Source organism: Medicago sativa, chromosome 4, assembly GCF_051527215.1.
Source record: "Medicago sativa cultivar Bolivia chromosome 4, Bolivia_mono, whole genome shotgun sequence".
Classification (NCBI taxonomy): domain Eukaryota; kingdom Viridiplantae; phylum Streptophyta; class Magnoliopsida; order Fabales; family Fabaceae; genus Medicago; species Medicago sativa.
The window spans coordinates 48,628,564-48,645,618 of NC_140752.1; the positions used below are offsets into that span (position 1 = coordinate 48,628,564).

At 36.2% G+C, this 17,055-nt stretch overlaps 1 long non-coding RNA gene across 2 annotated transcripts; it reads left to right on the forward strand.

Annotated features, from left to right (window-relative positions):
* Positions 1 to 8,292: 8,292 nt before the first annotated feature.
* LOC146929491 (uncharacterized) lies at positions 8,293 to 14,385 on the forward strand. 2 transcript variants are annotated; one of them, XR_015006056.1, is made up of 3 exons: positions 8,293 to 8,678; positions 13,322 to 13,412; positions 13,517 to 14,385. It is a non-coding gene; the product is annotated as an uncharacterized LOC146929491 (long non-coding RNA). The 2 variants fall into 2 exon arrangements; XR_015006057.1 differs by lacking the exon at positions 8,293 to 8,678 and adding an exon at positions 12,609 to 12,759.
* Positions 14,386 to 17,055: the final 2,670 nt, after the last annotated feature.

Below are 17,055 nucleotides of genomic sequence, written 5' to 3' on the forward strand. Positions count from 1 at the left end.
CTTGTGTTTCCAGCAGACTTTGTGATCTTAGACATGGCTGAAGATGAAGATATGCCACTCATTTTAGGAAGACCTTTCCTTGCAACTGGTCGTGCTTTGATTGATGTTGAGATGGGAGAGCTAATGTTGAGGTTCCATAATGAGCAAGTGGTGTTCAATATCTTCGAAGCAATGAAACACCGAGAGGAAAATCCCAAGTGTTACCGGATTGATGTTGTTGAAGAAATAGTAGAAGACAACTCTCGCGAACCTCAACCACCATAACCTCTTGAAAGAGCAATTGTAAATTCTATAGAGAGTTGTGAGCATGATGAAGATCTTGAAGTAAGAGATTGTGTGAAGCAACTAGCAGCAAGCAAGCAAGAGTTGGGTCCGGTAAAAATAGAAGAATTAATGGGTAAGCACTCTATGGATGCTCCTATTTTGAGTGGAGAAGGAGAGAAAAATCCAGAATTAAAAGAACTCCCTTCTCACTTGAAATATGTTTTTCTCACTAAGGATGCCTCTAAACCAGTAATCATCAGCAATACCTTGACACCTTTGGAAGAAGAAAAATTAATGAGGGTGTTAAGAGACAATCAAGGAGCTTTGGGGTGGAACATTTCTGATTTGAAGGGTATTAGTCCAGCTTATTGCATGCATAAAATACACATGGAGGCTGAATACAAACCGGTGGTTCAAGCTCAAAGGAGACTTAACCCAACAATGAAGGAAGTGGTAAAGAAAGAGGTGCTGAAGTTACTAGATGCAGGTATGATCTACCCTATCTCTGATAGCTCATGGGTAAGTCCGGTCCACGTGGTACCAAAGAAAGGTGGAATGACGGTGGTGGCTAATGAAAAAAATGAATTAATACCCACCCGTACTGTTACTGGTTGGAGGATGTGTATAGACTACCGGAGGTTGAACACCGCAACAAGGAAGGATCATTTCCCTTTACCATTCATGGACCAAATGATTGAGAGGTTGGCTGGCCAAGCCTTTTATTGCTTTTTGGATGGGTATTCGGGGTACAATCAGATTGCGGTAGCTCCAGAAGATCAAGAGAAGACAGCCTTCACTTGTCCATTTGGTATATTTGCTTATAGGAGGATGCCCTTTGGGCTGTGTAATGCGCCGGCGACCTTTCAAAGGTGTATGCTCTCCATCTTCTCTGACATGATAGAGAAGAATATTGAGGTATTTATGGACGACTTTTCTGTGTTTGGTAAGTCTTTTGATCAATGCTTATTTCACCTAGATGCTGTCCTTAAACGATGCACCGAAACTAACCTTGTTTTAAACTGGGAAAAATGTCACTTTATGGTGACCGAAGGTATAGTTTTGGGGCATAAAATAAGTGCGAAGGGCATAGAGGTGGACCAAGCTAAAATAGAGGTTATAGAGAAGCTCCCTCCACCTGTTAATGTTAAGGGAATAAGAAGTTTCTTGGGGCATGCTGGTTTCTATCGGCGTTTTATAAAAGATTTTTCAAAAATTTCCAAGCCCCTCTGTAACCTCTTGGTCAAAGAAACTGAATTTAATTTTGATGATGAATGTTTGAATGCTTTTTCTTTGATTAAAAACAAGTTGGTAACTGCACCAATAATCATTGCACCCGATTGGGATGTACCATTTGAACTTATGTGTGATGCAAGTGATTATGCTGTTGGTGCAGTTCTAGGCCAACGCAAGAACAAGTTTTTCCATGCAATTTACTATGCAAGCAAAGTTTTAAATGAGAATCAAATTAACTATTCCACAACAGAAAAAGAGTTGCTTGCGGTAATTTTTGCATTGGAAAAGTTTCGTTCTTATCTAATAGGCTCCAAAGTCATTGTTTTTACAGATCATGCAGCTCTTAAATATCTCTTGACCAAAGGGGATTCAAAGCCTCGGCTGTTGAGGTGGATCCTTTTGCTACAAGAATTCGATCTTGAGATTCGTGACAAGAAAGGAGTAGAGAACGTAGTAGCTGATCATCTATCAAGGCTGGAAAATGATGAGGTGACAAACAAAGAGAAGGCCATCAAGGCCGAATTTCCTGATGAACAACTGTTTGCTATTGGAGAAAGGCCTTGGTTTGCTGACATTGCGAACTTTAAGGCCGGTAACATAGTTCCTGATGATATGACCTATCCTCAGAGAAAAAAATTCTTCAAGGATGCAAACCACTACTTGTGGGATGACCCGTATCTGTTTAAGATAGGAACTGACGGTTTGATAAGACGTTGTGTTGCAGGTAAGGAAGCTCATAGTATCATGTGGCACTGCCATAGCTCAGCTTATGGGGGCCACCATAGTGGAGAAAGAACCGCGGCAAAAATTTTGCAAAGTGGATTCTGGTGGCCCACCCTTTTCAAAGATTGCCACGACTTTGTTGCACATTGTGACAAATGCCAAAGGACAGGTAACATCTCTAAGAGGAATGAGATGCCCCTATCAGGAATCATCGAAGTTGAACCATTTGATTGCTGGGGCATCGACTTTATGGGACCTTTCCCTTCCTCTTACTCTTTTCTTCATATTCTTGTCTGTGTTGATTATGTCACTAAATGGGTTGAAGCGATACCTTGTGTTGCTAATGATGCTAAGACAGTTGTTAACTTCCTGCATAAAAACATTTTCACTAGGTTTGGAACACCTAGAGTCTTGATCAGTGATGGGGGGAAGCACTTTTGCAATAATTTTCTTGAAAATTTGCTCAAAAAGTATAACATAAAGCACAAAGTTGCAACTCCCTACCACCCACAAACAAGTGGTCAAGCAGAGGTTTCAAACCGTCAGCTGAAACAAATCTTAGAGAAAACAGTTGCGTCAAATAGGAAGGACTGGTCTAAAAAATTAGATGACGCACTATGGGCATATAGGACTGCCTTTAAGACTCACCTCGGGCTCTCACCCTATCAGTTAGTCTATGGAAAGGCATGTCATCTACCAGTTGAGCTAGAACATAAGGCGTACTGGGCCATTAAGACCTTAAACTTTGATCAAGAAGCCGCTGGTAAGAAAAGACTCTTGAAACTTAATGAGCTGGAGGAGATGAGGCTTAGAGCATATGAAAATGCGCTCATTTATAAAGCCAGGACTAAAAGGTATCATGACAAAAACTTAGTGTCTAGGGATATTAACTGTGGGCAATTAGTTTTGTTGTATAATTCCAGGTTGAAACTGTTTCCTGGAAAGCTCAAGTCAAAGTGGTCTGGACCGTTCTTGGTGAAAAGTGTGTCACCTCATGGAGCTGTCGAGTTGATGACACCTGAAGGTGACCGAAGTTTCAAGGTAAATGGGCAAAGAGTTAAGCCATATCTGGGTGGCGACCTACCGAAGGCAAGGGTAGGACTTATTTTGAATGATCCTTAGGGGTCGTCATGAGTCAAGCTAGTGACGGTAAAGAAGCGCTTGGTGGGAGGCAACCCACATTTAGATTTCAGGTAGTATTTCTTATTTCCTTTTTATTGCTTTCAAATATTCAAAAATACAAAAAGATTTTTTGCTGAAACGAACAGAGGAAGAAAATTTTTTGTTTTCCAATACTGTGCAAATCGTGACACGTTTTGGGCCAAACGTGACACGATTTGCCCCCCTCTGAAGCTCCTCTCAGAAATTTTTCTAAGTAAAAAAAGGGTGCCATTCGACATTTCCAGAAAACGTGTCACGATGCTGAAATCGTGACACGAATTTTGGCACCTAAATATTTTTCTAAGTCTCAAACTGGTGCAATTTGACAATTGGAAATCGTGACACGTTGGCCAAAACGTGACACGATTTCTGGGCAAGAAAATTTTCAAAAATGAACAATCGTGACACTTTAGCCCAAACGTGACACGATTTTAGCAGTTTCAAAAATTTAACCGTTACAAAACAAAATCGTGACACGTTTTTGGCCAAACGTGGCACGATTTTCCCAGCCTATAAATATATCCAACACGATTTTCATTCCATTCACTTCCAAAAGTAGCCAAACTCTGCCAAAATTTTCCCAGAACCCTAACCTACGATTTTCTAACCCTTTTCTACCAAAAATCTTCATCTTTTCATCTTCTAATCACCAAACCATTACCATACACCTTCATCATCACCAACAAACAACCAAACCCATTATCTCCATCTTAACCCTAACCCTAATATCCAGTTTTTTTCTTCTCCAAATCCTAACCCTAACCATGGTTGAGACCCGCAACAAAGGCAAGTCCCAAGCCACATCCCAACCAGCCAAAAAGGCCAAAATAGCCCCCAAACGCAAACAACCTGTCAAACCTAGCCCTAACACCGCACCCCCACCGTCCATCAACCACCGGTTTTATAATACTGCTGCCCGTGACCGTTTCAAGGACATCCGAGGCTATAGGGTGATCCCGGAGAGAGGTTTTGATTTCACCAAACTCATCTCCAACCCTGAATTCCATCAAGTGATCACTGAGAGAGGGTGGGAGTCCCTTGTTAGTATGATTTTCGAGCAGGCCAACAAAACCATTGGGATAGAATTCTATTCTAATGCTAGGTATATGGGGAGGAAGTATGTGTCCTATGTGAGGGGGAAGGAGATAGACTATAGCCCGGAAAGGATTAATCAGTTGCTGGAAATTGTGCCACCGGAGATTTGTGATGTGAAGAGGAGGATGGAGGAGTGCAAGAATTGGGATGATGAAAGGTGGGAGGAGTTGCTAATGCAGATTTGTGTTGAAGGTGCTAAGTGGCATGGAGGGTCACATATGCTGTTGAGGGCTGACTTCAAGCCCCATGCAAAGGCGTGGGCATCTTTTGTGGTGCAAACTATTGAGGGCACCTCTTGTACTTCAGAGATTCCGCTGCCCCGCTTGTTGACGCTGTCTGCTATTCTTGATGGTGCACCCATCAATGTTGGTGAGTTAATTGCCGACAATATCTATATGTTTGCTTCAGGTACCAAGAAGGCACTCCCTCATTTGAGCCTTATCAATTGGCTTTGTGAGGAGGAGGAGTGCGATTTGTTTGCTAATGATTTAAGTGCAGCAATGATGAAGCCCATCACCGACACTTACATGGATGGCTTTGTCAAGGATTATCATGACCGCATGCAGACTATCATGGGTGCCGAGGCAGCAGCAGCAGGACAGCCACAGCCGCCACCACCACAACAACCACAGCCACCACCTCAGAGTCAGACTTTTGCTGGAGAGGGGAGCAGCCAGCAGGGTGCCTATGCACCTATTCATCCTATGATGCTGGACTACATGTTCGGCCATGCCAACTGGATGAATGAGGTGTCAGATCAGGAGTATTGGAACCGTCCGAGGTTTGGTCAGGAGTTCACTGAGGCGGTCTGCCTCAACAGGAGGAAGATGACTGGGTCTTTCGAGCGCTTTGATGGGTCCGAGGAGGCTATGGACCACTACTTTGATGTCACCAGAGGTCGAGCTCAGGATAGAGAGCAGGAGATCCGAGCTGACTTTGCTGCTGGTGGAGCTCAGTCTAGGCAGCACTTTGGGGAGGATACCTATGCAGAGGAGGACCCCAACACTTGGATTCCGGAGGACCAGATGCAGGATTGAGTGGGCTACTGATGGCCCACCTATTTGTATTTTTCTGTTTTTGTTTCAGCACTTTGGTTATGTAACTTTAATTTTATGTTCGAACAATTTTAATTGCTTTTAATTAAGTTTAACTCGGTTTTATTCCCCCCGTTTATGTAATTATTCCTGCACTTGTTTATTATTGATGAATTTGTTTGTTTAGTTGACTTTTTACAGTTTGATAACAAATAGTTGTTCAAGTGGTATTCCAAAAGTTCAAAAGGAGGAGTGACTTGGTTTTCAAAGGCGAAGTGTACGGCGTTGCTAGGTAGTCACATACTCCCAGAAATCTCAGCCATAAGGTTCATTGCCATATTTTGTTTTTCAATTTACTCATATTTAGCTTAGTTTTCCATGCAACTACATTTCTAGAACTTGCATTGTTTCTCTATTATTGATTGGTCTTTGTTAATTACACACTGAGGCAAAAGTGCTTGGTCCTGTGAGCCTTTTGAAGCCTACCCTGACTATAATTGTTAAACTTTATCATTTTCTTAGCCCCTTTGAGCCGGTAGGATTAGAACTTTTTGTTCGGTGACAAACTACATTACAAACTTAGAGACTTTTAGGACTTGTCCCTTATTGTTTTTCTGAGTTAGGCATTGTAGAATGTTGCTTAAAATTAAGTTTGGGGTTGCTATTGGAATTTGCAACCAATTAAGTTTGGGGTGGGGGTACTAGAGAATAAGAGAACAAAAAGAAAAAGAATTGTCATGCAAAATGCAAAAATACATTCAAAAAATTGATGTATGAAAAAAAAAAAAAAAGATGAAATGAATGATGAAAAAGGGACCAAACTTTGAAACATGCGAGTAACTTCAAACTCGATTGTCCCTAAAAGTTATAAATATTCTCTAGTACCTTTGCATTGATTGTTATTCCACAAGGTGAATGATCGTAGGATTGAATTTGTTCTTTAACTTCCGTAGGAATGCCTAACTCTAATTTTGTGTAGCCTACTTATCCAAATATGTCCCACCTTTCACCTAAGCCCCGTTATAACCCTAAAGACCTCAAAAGTGTGTAATGATATTGACTTTGATTGATGTTTAGAAACTTTTCAAGCGTATGGTAATATGTAGATCTGCATGTCGACTGGTAGAACCCTATTTCAAATATTTGCGTGGAGTTGTGAATTGGTGGATGCATACAAGTCAAACTAGCTCATCATTAGCTAGTAAGGTGTTGAACTTTTGGGTACTACTGCTTGAATAGGTAATTGTTATTTCACTGTCGATTGTCAGCTTTGCAAGTAAATTCCTTGAGGACAAGGAATGGTTTAAGTTTGGGGTTGTGATGACATCTTGTCATTACGTAATTTTATATGTATTTTAGCACAAAAATGGAGTTCACAAGGAGACTTATGCAGCAAAAGAGCAGAAAAACTGAAGAAAATACAAAGAAAGAAAACGTGACACGATTTAAGAGCTTCAGAAAGGTTTGGTTCGACATTATGAAAACGTGTCACGATTGGTAAAACGTGACACGATTTGGTGAAGCCCTAATTCAGTTTCTTGCTCCAGAAGGTAAAAACGTGTCACGATTCACTTAAAACGTGACACGATTTGGGCGATTTTCTGTGCCTATTTATGCTGAAGTCTATTCCAAAAACAAGGGTTACGAATTCTAGAGAGCCAAGTGCGATTTTGCAACTGCAAGGAAGACCAGGAGGACGATTTCTTCATCTTCCAACCACTTTGTGTATGTTTTATTACCTCTAATGATTATGTTATTTGTAAACACTATTATGAGTAGCTAAATCCATTAGAGGTTAGGTCTGAGATGATTCGTTGTAACCCTAATTGAGATATTATGTTGTGAAACTCTATTTATTGTGAATGATATTCTAGTCTTTATTCAATTCAATTGTTCTTAATGCTTTTTATATCCTGATCAAATATAAATATGATTTTGTGAGAATGAATGACTACTGACCATAGCTTTCTACTTAGACCTATTGAATTGTTCTAATAAACATGGTTAGTCTAGGAATGGATAATCGTTTATTAGTGATATTAGGTTAACGTGCTTTAAACCTTCAAAGATTATTAGACCACCTAAGGGATTAGGGGCTGTAGTTTAAGAAGAGGGTCCTAACTCAAGGGATTGATTAGGACTATTTTGTTAACTATCGTGGGATTAGAAGATCATTCATACGAATAGGTGCAACATAACAATTAGGGGAACATAGATGATTCGATAGACCTAAACTCATCTCTCTCTTATTCTTGAAAACCAATTTATTTTTTAGCAATTACTTTTATGCAATCAAACCAATCTACTGCCTAGTGGCAAATCAAAATAACCTTTATACATCCTAAAATACAACGTAGTTGAATTATTGAGATTAAAAACAGTCCTCGTGGGATCGATATTTTTACTACTTCGATAGTATTTGGTGCACTTGCCAGAGATCTATCAGAGATGAGAAATTTGAAGATGCCATGTGTACTTTTCAAAAAAATTAAGGCAAATGTTTATAATAAAGATTTCCTTCATTATAAACACCAATGCATAAAATATGCAAGGGTCCGTGGTTCAAACTCCGACCACTAAAAAACACCATAAATCACTCCTTTGGAAAATATTCTTTATTCCTTATTTATTTATTTATTTATTTATTCCGTTTAGTAATTCTAGGATATTTGGGTAATAAATTGGATTAATTTCTTTCCTATTCTTAGACACCGACGTTATTTAGTAACCAAAAAAAAAAAAGACACCGACGTTATTTCTGGAAAAAAAAAAAACGTTATTTAGTAACCAAAAAAAAAAAAAGACACCGACGTTATTTCTGGAAAAAAAAAAAAGTGTGAATTTTATTATATATATCCCATCACAGACTAAAGCTCTGCACAACCCTTACTATTCCTTTTACTTTTGTTATTTCGGCACTTTCAGAGGTATGCATTTTAACTTCTTCATTGTTCTATTTGATTTCACTAACTATGCATTTTAATTTCATTCTTACGTGATACTATAATTACTGCCTAATCTTGATCTGCTATTTCCAACTTATGCAGTTTCATTGTAAATGTTCAAGATCTAATCTGATACTTCTTCATTGTCTACTATGTGTTGTGTTTGCTCCTCCATCGTAGATTTTTTTTAAATACAACGAGTGTAATTTCCTTGATTAATTAGGTAAGGTCTCTATATTTTCACTAGATTTTTGTAAGTATGAACAAAAATCCCCCAAACCTTTTTTTTTTCAACAAAAAAATCACCAAAACCTTTGAAGGGTGTGTGTTTGAAACCTAAAAATATTCATACATTATTCCGAAAATGTTTTAGAGTGAAAACTTTTCAATAATTACTTATTAGTTTCTTTAGAATTTGTTATGAAAAAGACAATCCAACTTTCGTTCAGAATTTGTCGAGTTTTCCTTCAGGATATCGAAACTCCACTTTCGTTTTATGAATTGATATTTGGAATAATGAATTAACTTACGTCATTGAGTTCCTTCATTATTAGTTTCTTTAGAATTTGTCGAGTTTTCCTTCAGGATATCAAAACTCCACTTTCGTTTTATGAATTGATATTTGGAATAATGAATTAACAATTATCAAACCCTCCACTTTCGTTTCCACAGTTTGATAATGGTTAATTCATGTTAAAGCGGTGAATCTAAATTAGAAATTAAGGTTGTATAAGATTAGGGTTTAAGGCTTGGCTTGATCCGGATTACGTCATTAGACTTATCCAACAATCCCAAGACAAAGAATGTCTACTCACTCATGTTCATCGTAGACATGGGGGAAGAAGAGAGAAAGCAATAAAGTAAATTGCGAGAAAGAAATAAAAGGAAAATAAAGACTTTTATTGAAATAATTCTGAAAATATTCTAAGTAAAGGTGAATGTTTATGGTGGAGAGCTACTCTATTTATAGCTTTACAATCGACTTAGAAACTAAGCAACTAAAAGGGCAAAACAATAAAGCTGCAACAGGGTAACTTGGGCTTGAAGAAAAGCAGTAAAAGTGGCTTCTGGAGGTGGCACGGCCGTGCCATATGTTGGCACTGGCCGTGCCAAGCTTCTGACTTGGTGGGAACATATTTTTGTTCCGTATCTTCGTATTTTCGTACTGTATTTGCTCCAGTCCTCTTTCTTTTGCTCCAAGACACCTTCCACCATATATTCGTTCCTAAAATATAATAAAAAGCAATTTGAAGTAAAATATTCAAAAAGGAAATAAGTTGCAATAAAATAAAATCAAATCTTTAATAAAACTAAACTAAATAATGCAATAAAATAGACTAATTAATGACTCATCAATTTGTCGTGCTACCCGCACGACCTTGATTTCCACCAGGATACAATTTCTGATTTTTACCATTTATTTTAATTAAATTTTATTTAAACAATGGAAGAGTGCCACATATACTGTCGTGTGGTTCATGCTGCATAAACTGTCGTGTGTTTTAGCATTGCTCATAATTTGAATGTTGAAAAAGTAAGTATAAATATATTCATCTAGTTTGTTACACTTTTTAAATGATAAAGAAAAAAAACAAAAAAAATATATATTCATATCGTGTTTGTTACATTTGTTTTAATATTTAAATTTATTCTTATCTATTTGTTACATGTGTTATTTGTATTGAAAAATGAGGGTATTTTTGGAAAGAAAAATTCAACCCAAAAGTGCTGAGAGGTGTAGTTTTCTTTATATATAGTATAGATATATATTCATATCGTGTTTGTTACATTTGTTTTAATATTTAAATTTATTCTTATCTATTTGTTACATGTGTTATTTGTATTGAAAATTGATGATATTTTTTGAAAGAAAAATCTAACCGAAAATTGCTGAGAGGGGTAGTTTTCTTTATATATAGTATAGATTTAATCTACTTTTATAAAAGAATTAAAAGTACTTAGTTCTGAATTTTTACAAGGAAAGACTCGGTCTTCCCAATTTTGAATTTCCTTAGTTCCCACTTTTGTTGCTATTTTCGAAGGTTTTGGCCTAGTACCCCCTATTGTACAATTTTTTCTTTTTTAATAAGATTTCATTGAAGTTGGTAGAGGATGGAAGCAACTACGGGGTTCCATCCTAGTTAATATGTCTAGCTTATCCTTGATGTCTTTCTTACTCTCTTGATTCATCAAAAATTGGATTTGGATTTTAAAGGACAATTTTTGTTTAAAAAAGTCTTGAGAAATTTTAGAAGACTTTGCTTGACATTAATGACTTTCATAATTTTAAAAGACTATATAGATTTACAATTTGGATTTCAATGGATTCACAACATAAGATTTTAAAGGATTTGAAATGATTACTCATTAAAAAAATGATTATTTTCTCAATTTTTTTTAATAATAACACACTCTCTTTCACAATATTCTCAATACAAACTCTTTTATTTATTTATTTTTACGATATATATATAATATAGATGTGGGGGGGGGGGGGGGATGAGAGGAGAAAGATAGTATAATCTTAAAAGAAAAGAAATCTCTTTCATGCTAAAATTTCACTAAAAAAATCCATCAAAATCAAATTTTTTAAACAATCCTTCGAAATTTGAATGATTTTGAATATTACAAGATTTTTTTTAATTGATGAACAATCTTGATTGAATATCACAATACTTGTTTTAAATTATAAAGAGTGTTGATTGAATACCACATGACTTTTTTTAAATTGTAAAGAGTTTTGACTGAATATCTGAAGACTTTTTCATAATAAAAAAGTCTTTTAAAATCACTTAAAATTCTAATTCAATACACCTCCTAAAAGAATTTTTTTACCTCCTAAAAGAATTAAAAGCCAGTAAATTCATTTATTTAAACCGACACGGCACACCACTATTTTACGTGATTTTTTTTACCCGTTCCACTTTTACTTATCATTTAGGTTTCAAGAATTTCAACATAATCCCTAAAAAAAAAAAAAAAAAAAAAAAAAGAATTTGAACCCAGAAAGAAGTTTGGTGTGTGGTACATAATCATGCATTCGATCCAATTGTCCATATTAGTTCTTTTATATCCTAAAAATAATTTCTTGCAAAACATGCCAGTAATAATGCCCGTATCTCCATTTATCTCCTAATCCCTATTATTTTTCTCGTTAATTATTGTTATAATTTCCTTCATTATAAACACCTGAAATTGCTCAAAAAAAAAAAAACACCTGAAATCACTCCTTTGAAAAAGATTCTTTATTCCTTATTTATTTATTTATTTATTCCGTTTAGTAATTCTCGGATATTTGAGTAATAAATTGGATTAATTTCTTTCCTATTTTTAGACACCGACATTATTCCTGAAAGAAAAAAAAGTGTGACCATTACAGACTAAAGCTCTGCGCTATTCCTTACATTGTTATTTCTAGGGGTGTTCAAAATCGAACCAATCCAATAGAAAAACCGCAAACCAAACCGAAACCGCAAAAAACCGCACTTGGTTCGGATGAATTCGGATGACTTTTACACTGAACCGCGCAGTTCGGTTCGGTTTGCGGTTTGCATCTCAGCAACCGAACCAAACCAAACCAAACCGCAAGAATAATGAATATTACTTAACTCAAGAATAATCTCTTTTGATTCGATTTTTCCATCGTTGCACCATCAGATTCGATTATAAGTCATTTCCATCTCTTTCAATTCATTTCCAGTGATGTATTTGTTTTCTTTACTTCCCAATAATTTGTTTCATGCTTATGTTTCTTCTTAATTTTACCTATTTTGATTTAAGTTTTACCTAATATTTTATCATATAAACATCAAAATAAAATGTCCTATGTTTATTTTGTAACAAGTTGGCAATATTAGAGTTAATGTAATATTTTTTTATCTCGCGATAAACCGCACAAACCGAACCAATCCAAACCGCATTGGTTTGGTTTGGATGACTTTTTAAAAATCAACCGAACCAAACCAAACCGCATGCTTTTTTATCTCGCGGTTCGGATGACTTTTTTGCTCAAAACCGAACCAAACCGCACCGCGAACACCCCTAGACTTATTTCGGCACTTTCAGAGTAGGCATTTTAACTTCATTTCACTATCCATTTTAATTTTATTAATTTTATAATTTTATTCTTATGTGATACTATAATCTCTGCCTAATCTTGATCTGCTATTTCCAACTTATGCAGTGTCATTGTAAATGTTCAAGATCTAATCTGATACTTCTTCATTGTCTACTATGTGTTGTGTTTGCTCCTCCATCGTAGATTTTTTTTAAATACAACTAGTGTAATTTCCTTGATTAATTAGGTAAGGTCTCTATATTTTCACTTGATTTTTGTAAGTGTGAACAAAAATCCCCCAAACCTTTTTTTTTTTCAACAAAAAAATCACCAAACCCTTTGAAGGGTGTGTGTTTGAAACCTAAAAATATTCATACATTATTCCGAAAATGTTTTAGAGTGAAAACTTTTCAATAATTACTTATTAGTTTCTTTAGAATTTGTTATGAAAAAGACAATCCTTGGAAAATAATTACTTATTACTTATTTTCATTTCATGTGGGGGAGCGTTATGAAACGGTAAAATTGTTATCACGTGATCAAAAGTTCATGGTTTGTGTCCTAGAAATAGCTTTTTGCCTAAAAAAATAGGGTAAGATTGTGAACAAAACATCAAATGATGGAACCCCTCCGGACCCTATGTATGCAGGAGTTTTAATGCACCGGACTACCCTTTTTACTTATTTTTCATCTCATAATGTGAAGAGTAAACTTTGTGTCTAACTAAAAATTATTCTATTGTGAAATGCTAACTCACATGTATTTCTTTTGATGGTCATTTTGCTAACCTAACACTCATTTTAATGCAGAAAAATGTCCAGAAAAAGAGCCAGTTTAGATAATGAAGAGGAACTCAAAGCTCATATTCTGAAGGAAACTCAACAAACCAACTCTTCAGCAGTAAGATTTCCTCTAACCGCTGTTATTCTTTATTTTGTTAGCACTAGTAGATATTTTTTATTTTTTGAGAGAAGTAGATATTTTTGTGAATGCCATTTTGACAGGAAAGTGACAAAAGAAAAGTAATAAAATCACAATCAAACAAGGAATCAACTACGAGGCAAAAAGGGGTTGGAATGTTAGTTTTTTTTAATAGGGGGCCAAAATCGCAACTAGTGCAAAGTTAGAAGGCCAAAATTGTGTTTATGCTTTTTATTTTTTTTTATCCCTATCATTATGTTCTGCTGCTCAAAATGATTATTTTCTTCATGGTAATGCAGTGGCCACTTTCTTACTGCAGGCAAAATCAATAAATGTGTTCATAAACCAAGCAGGTTTAACATCCATGGGATGTGGCCTCAAAACAATGTCAATCCTTTGCCACGTCGATGCTCTACAAATCACATAGTGTCAAGCTTAACTGAAGACATAGTTTCTACAACAATATCGACTGACCTTCCTATTTCATGTCCCCATCTAGTAGAAAAATATTTGGACTTTTGGAAATGGGAGCGGTACCAACATGGAACCTGTTCATACTCCCACCCTTAACCATACTGAGTATTTCGTTCTAGCAAATGATATTTGGAAGAGGTTTCCCAGTATTTTGGTCTAGCAAATTATATTTGGAAGAGGTTGCAACTTTTTGATATACAAAAGGTATTTCTCCAATACCCTCCTTCAAACCTCATAGGAAAAGAAGACTTGAAAGTTCCATTAGTAAACACATTATATTGTAGCTTTCATTGTCCCTCCAATGAGCTATTAGAGATTAGGTTGTGTAGAAACTAGCAATCATGCTGGGAACCAAGAATTGTACAATGACTAGAAATTGTAGAAATTCATTGAAATGGATTTCATAATATTGTATTTGTAATTAGCAAGTAATATTAATTGATAAATAAAGCAAAAAATAAATAAATATTTCTTCTCATCATCAGAATTTTCAATAAAAATTCGGAAAGAAAATAGAATGTTCAAAGGTAAGGCAAGTGTTAATGATAATAAGGCTAATCTTAACAAATGGATCTGGAGTCACAAATGGAAAACAAGAGTGCAGATGCCAAAGCCAAAGTGTTAATAATAAGGCTGATCTCAACCAGGAAACTTCCGGCCATCGGTGTTTGTAACCAAATAGTTATGCCGGTACTCATGAGGTAACCATGTTCTTCCAGTTAATTCCGTTTGACTCTTATAAGTTAAAACACAATTGTTTGATGGAACAAAATCAAAATTAACTATTGTTAAGATGGATAGATGTCCTTTACGTTGTTGAATTTTAATATTTGACCAAGTTTTTGTTACTAACCCTCGTTTTCTTCCCTCTCAAATCCGAGTATGATTATGTTGCTGAGTAAATTGATCTTTTAATTTGTGAAATTTTGTATATAGCTGACTCTGATTCAAGTTTGTTGCTACTGTTCGTGTAATCCATCCGCTGTTTGTATATATCTTTTGAGTCAGATTTATTTTTCCCTTCCGTTTGTTCTTTCGGTTGGTTTGTTGGCATTTTGTTTGTTTGTTGCCCTAAAAGTACCCTGTTTCAATTCAGACAACAAGACCCAGTTTCCACTTTACCATACATCTCTTTCAAGTCTTTTGTGAGGGCTGAGATAAACTTACGTGAGGTCGCTCGGCATAATGTCTTTCCCTTTCCAGGGTAGCTCTATTAAAATAGTGAAAGATTTTGTTACTCTCCATGAGAGATTCTTTCAGCATGTTATTAGAGTATGAAGAAATGGAAGCAACACAATTGAACACAAAGCACGTCTTAGTTCATAGCTTTACTTGCATTACACGCTTCCTAGAGTTAGTTAGATTGTTTCACTACATAAGTGTGTATGTTTAGCTATCGTAGACTTGATACCAAATAAATGTTTGTTGTATCTTTGTTTTTAATTGAGAGAAATGAGTTCATTTGTTAATCTTTCTTCTCTCATAACATGGTATCATTGAGCTTTTTCTTCACGAAGAAGTTAGTTACAATGTTTGTTACAACTCAATCTCTTCAACTTTTCATCAATTTTCCTTGTTTCTTCGCAATTTTTTTGCGAATTCTCGCTTTTTCTTCACACTTTTCCTGGATTTTTCGCAATTTACTTGCTTTTTCTCGTTTTCTTGCGATTGGTTCATACTGATTTCGCATTGAATTCTCCTTTTTCTGAGAGTTTTCTTCACACAATCTGCCTCACAATGTACAACCTGATAATGAATCCATATTCTACGTTCATCCTAGTGAAGGTCCGAACTATGTTCTCGTTACTCCGCAATTAAATGGTCCCAATTATCTTGGATCAAGTCGTTCCATGCATCTTGCTTTAGGTGCTAAGAAAAAATTGAAGTCCATTGATGGATATATCACTTGATTTAGATGCAACACGTGGGAATGTTGTAATCACTTGATTCAATCTTGGATTATCAATTATGCTACTCCTTAAATTGCTCAGATTCTTGTCTTTCATGAACAAGCCATTGATGATTGGCAAGACCTCAAGGAACGCTTCTTTAAAGTTGATCGTGTCTGTGTTGCTATACTTCGATCCACTATCAACAATCTAAAGCAAGATTCAAAATTTGTTTTAGATTATTTTACTAAAATGAAAACTACGTTTCCACATCCTTTTTGACTGGTTTAAACGTTTCATTTGTTGTTATTGTTTTTTTTTTTTTGAAGTAAAAGGTGCTTATAGCATTTCATTAAAAATGATGTTGTTAATACAACGAGGGGGATTAAAATAAGTAATGGGACTAGCTAATAATGTGGCTTCTCCTGCAAGTGCGTGAGCAACCTCATTTGCTTGTCGCCTAATAAACTCGACCCGAGAGTTTGTGAAATGAGTGCTGAAGAGAGATTGACAAGCTGAAATAATTTGTCCAAATTCAGAATCATCAACTTTACGGGAATGGAAAGCATCATGGGTGATCTTAGAGTCTGTCTCGAAGTTGACATGATCAAGTTGCATGTCGCTTAACCACTCGAAAGCATAGTATAGACCCAAAGCTTCTCCTACATTAACTGAATGAACAACTTCAAAACTCAATGTTTTGGCTAGCACGAACGCACCATCGTCATCTCTCACACATATTCCTATGCCGGTTCTGTTCATAGAAGTCGAGAATCCAGCATCAATATTACACTTAAGTCGTCCACGAGGAGGCCACTGCCACTGCAATTGGTGTGGCGGATGCGAACCAGAATTGCTGGCAGCACTGCTGTCATTCTGCACAGCACTTTGCTGCAATGTGTACACTGCTGGCAGCACATTATTGGTGTTTGCTCTACCATTCTCTTGCGCATTTTGCCACTCTTCAATCATAACTCGGGCTCTGTCAACAGTCATCGCACAAGACTCATTTTTGTCCTCCCATACCTTTAGATTCCTGTGCTTCCATAGACTCCAAATGGTAGCTGCAAAAAATTGACATTGAACTGCACTAGTGTACGCAGAAGATGGAAAACTACTTCAGCAGCCGTGTTCACTTGGCTGATTGCAGACTGAATTGCGTGCCATAAAGCTGTCATACCCCAAACCTGAATTGCGAAAGGACAGTCGAAGCAAAGGTGCCATAAATCTTCATGTGTGGAATTGCAGCTGACACAATT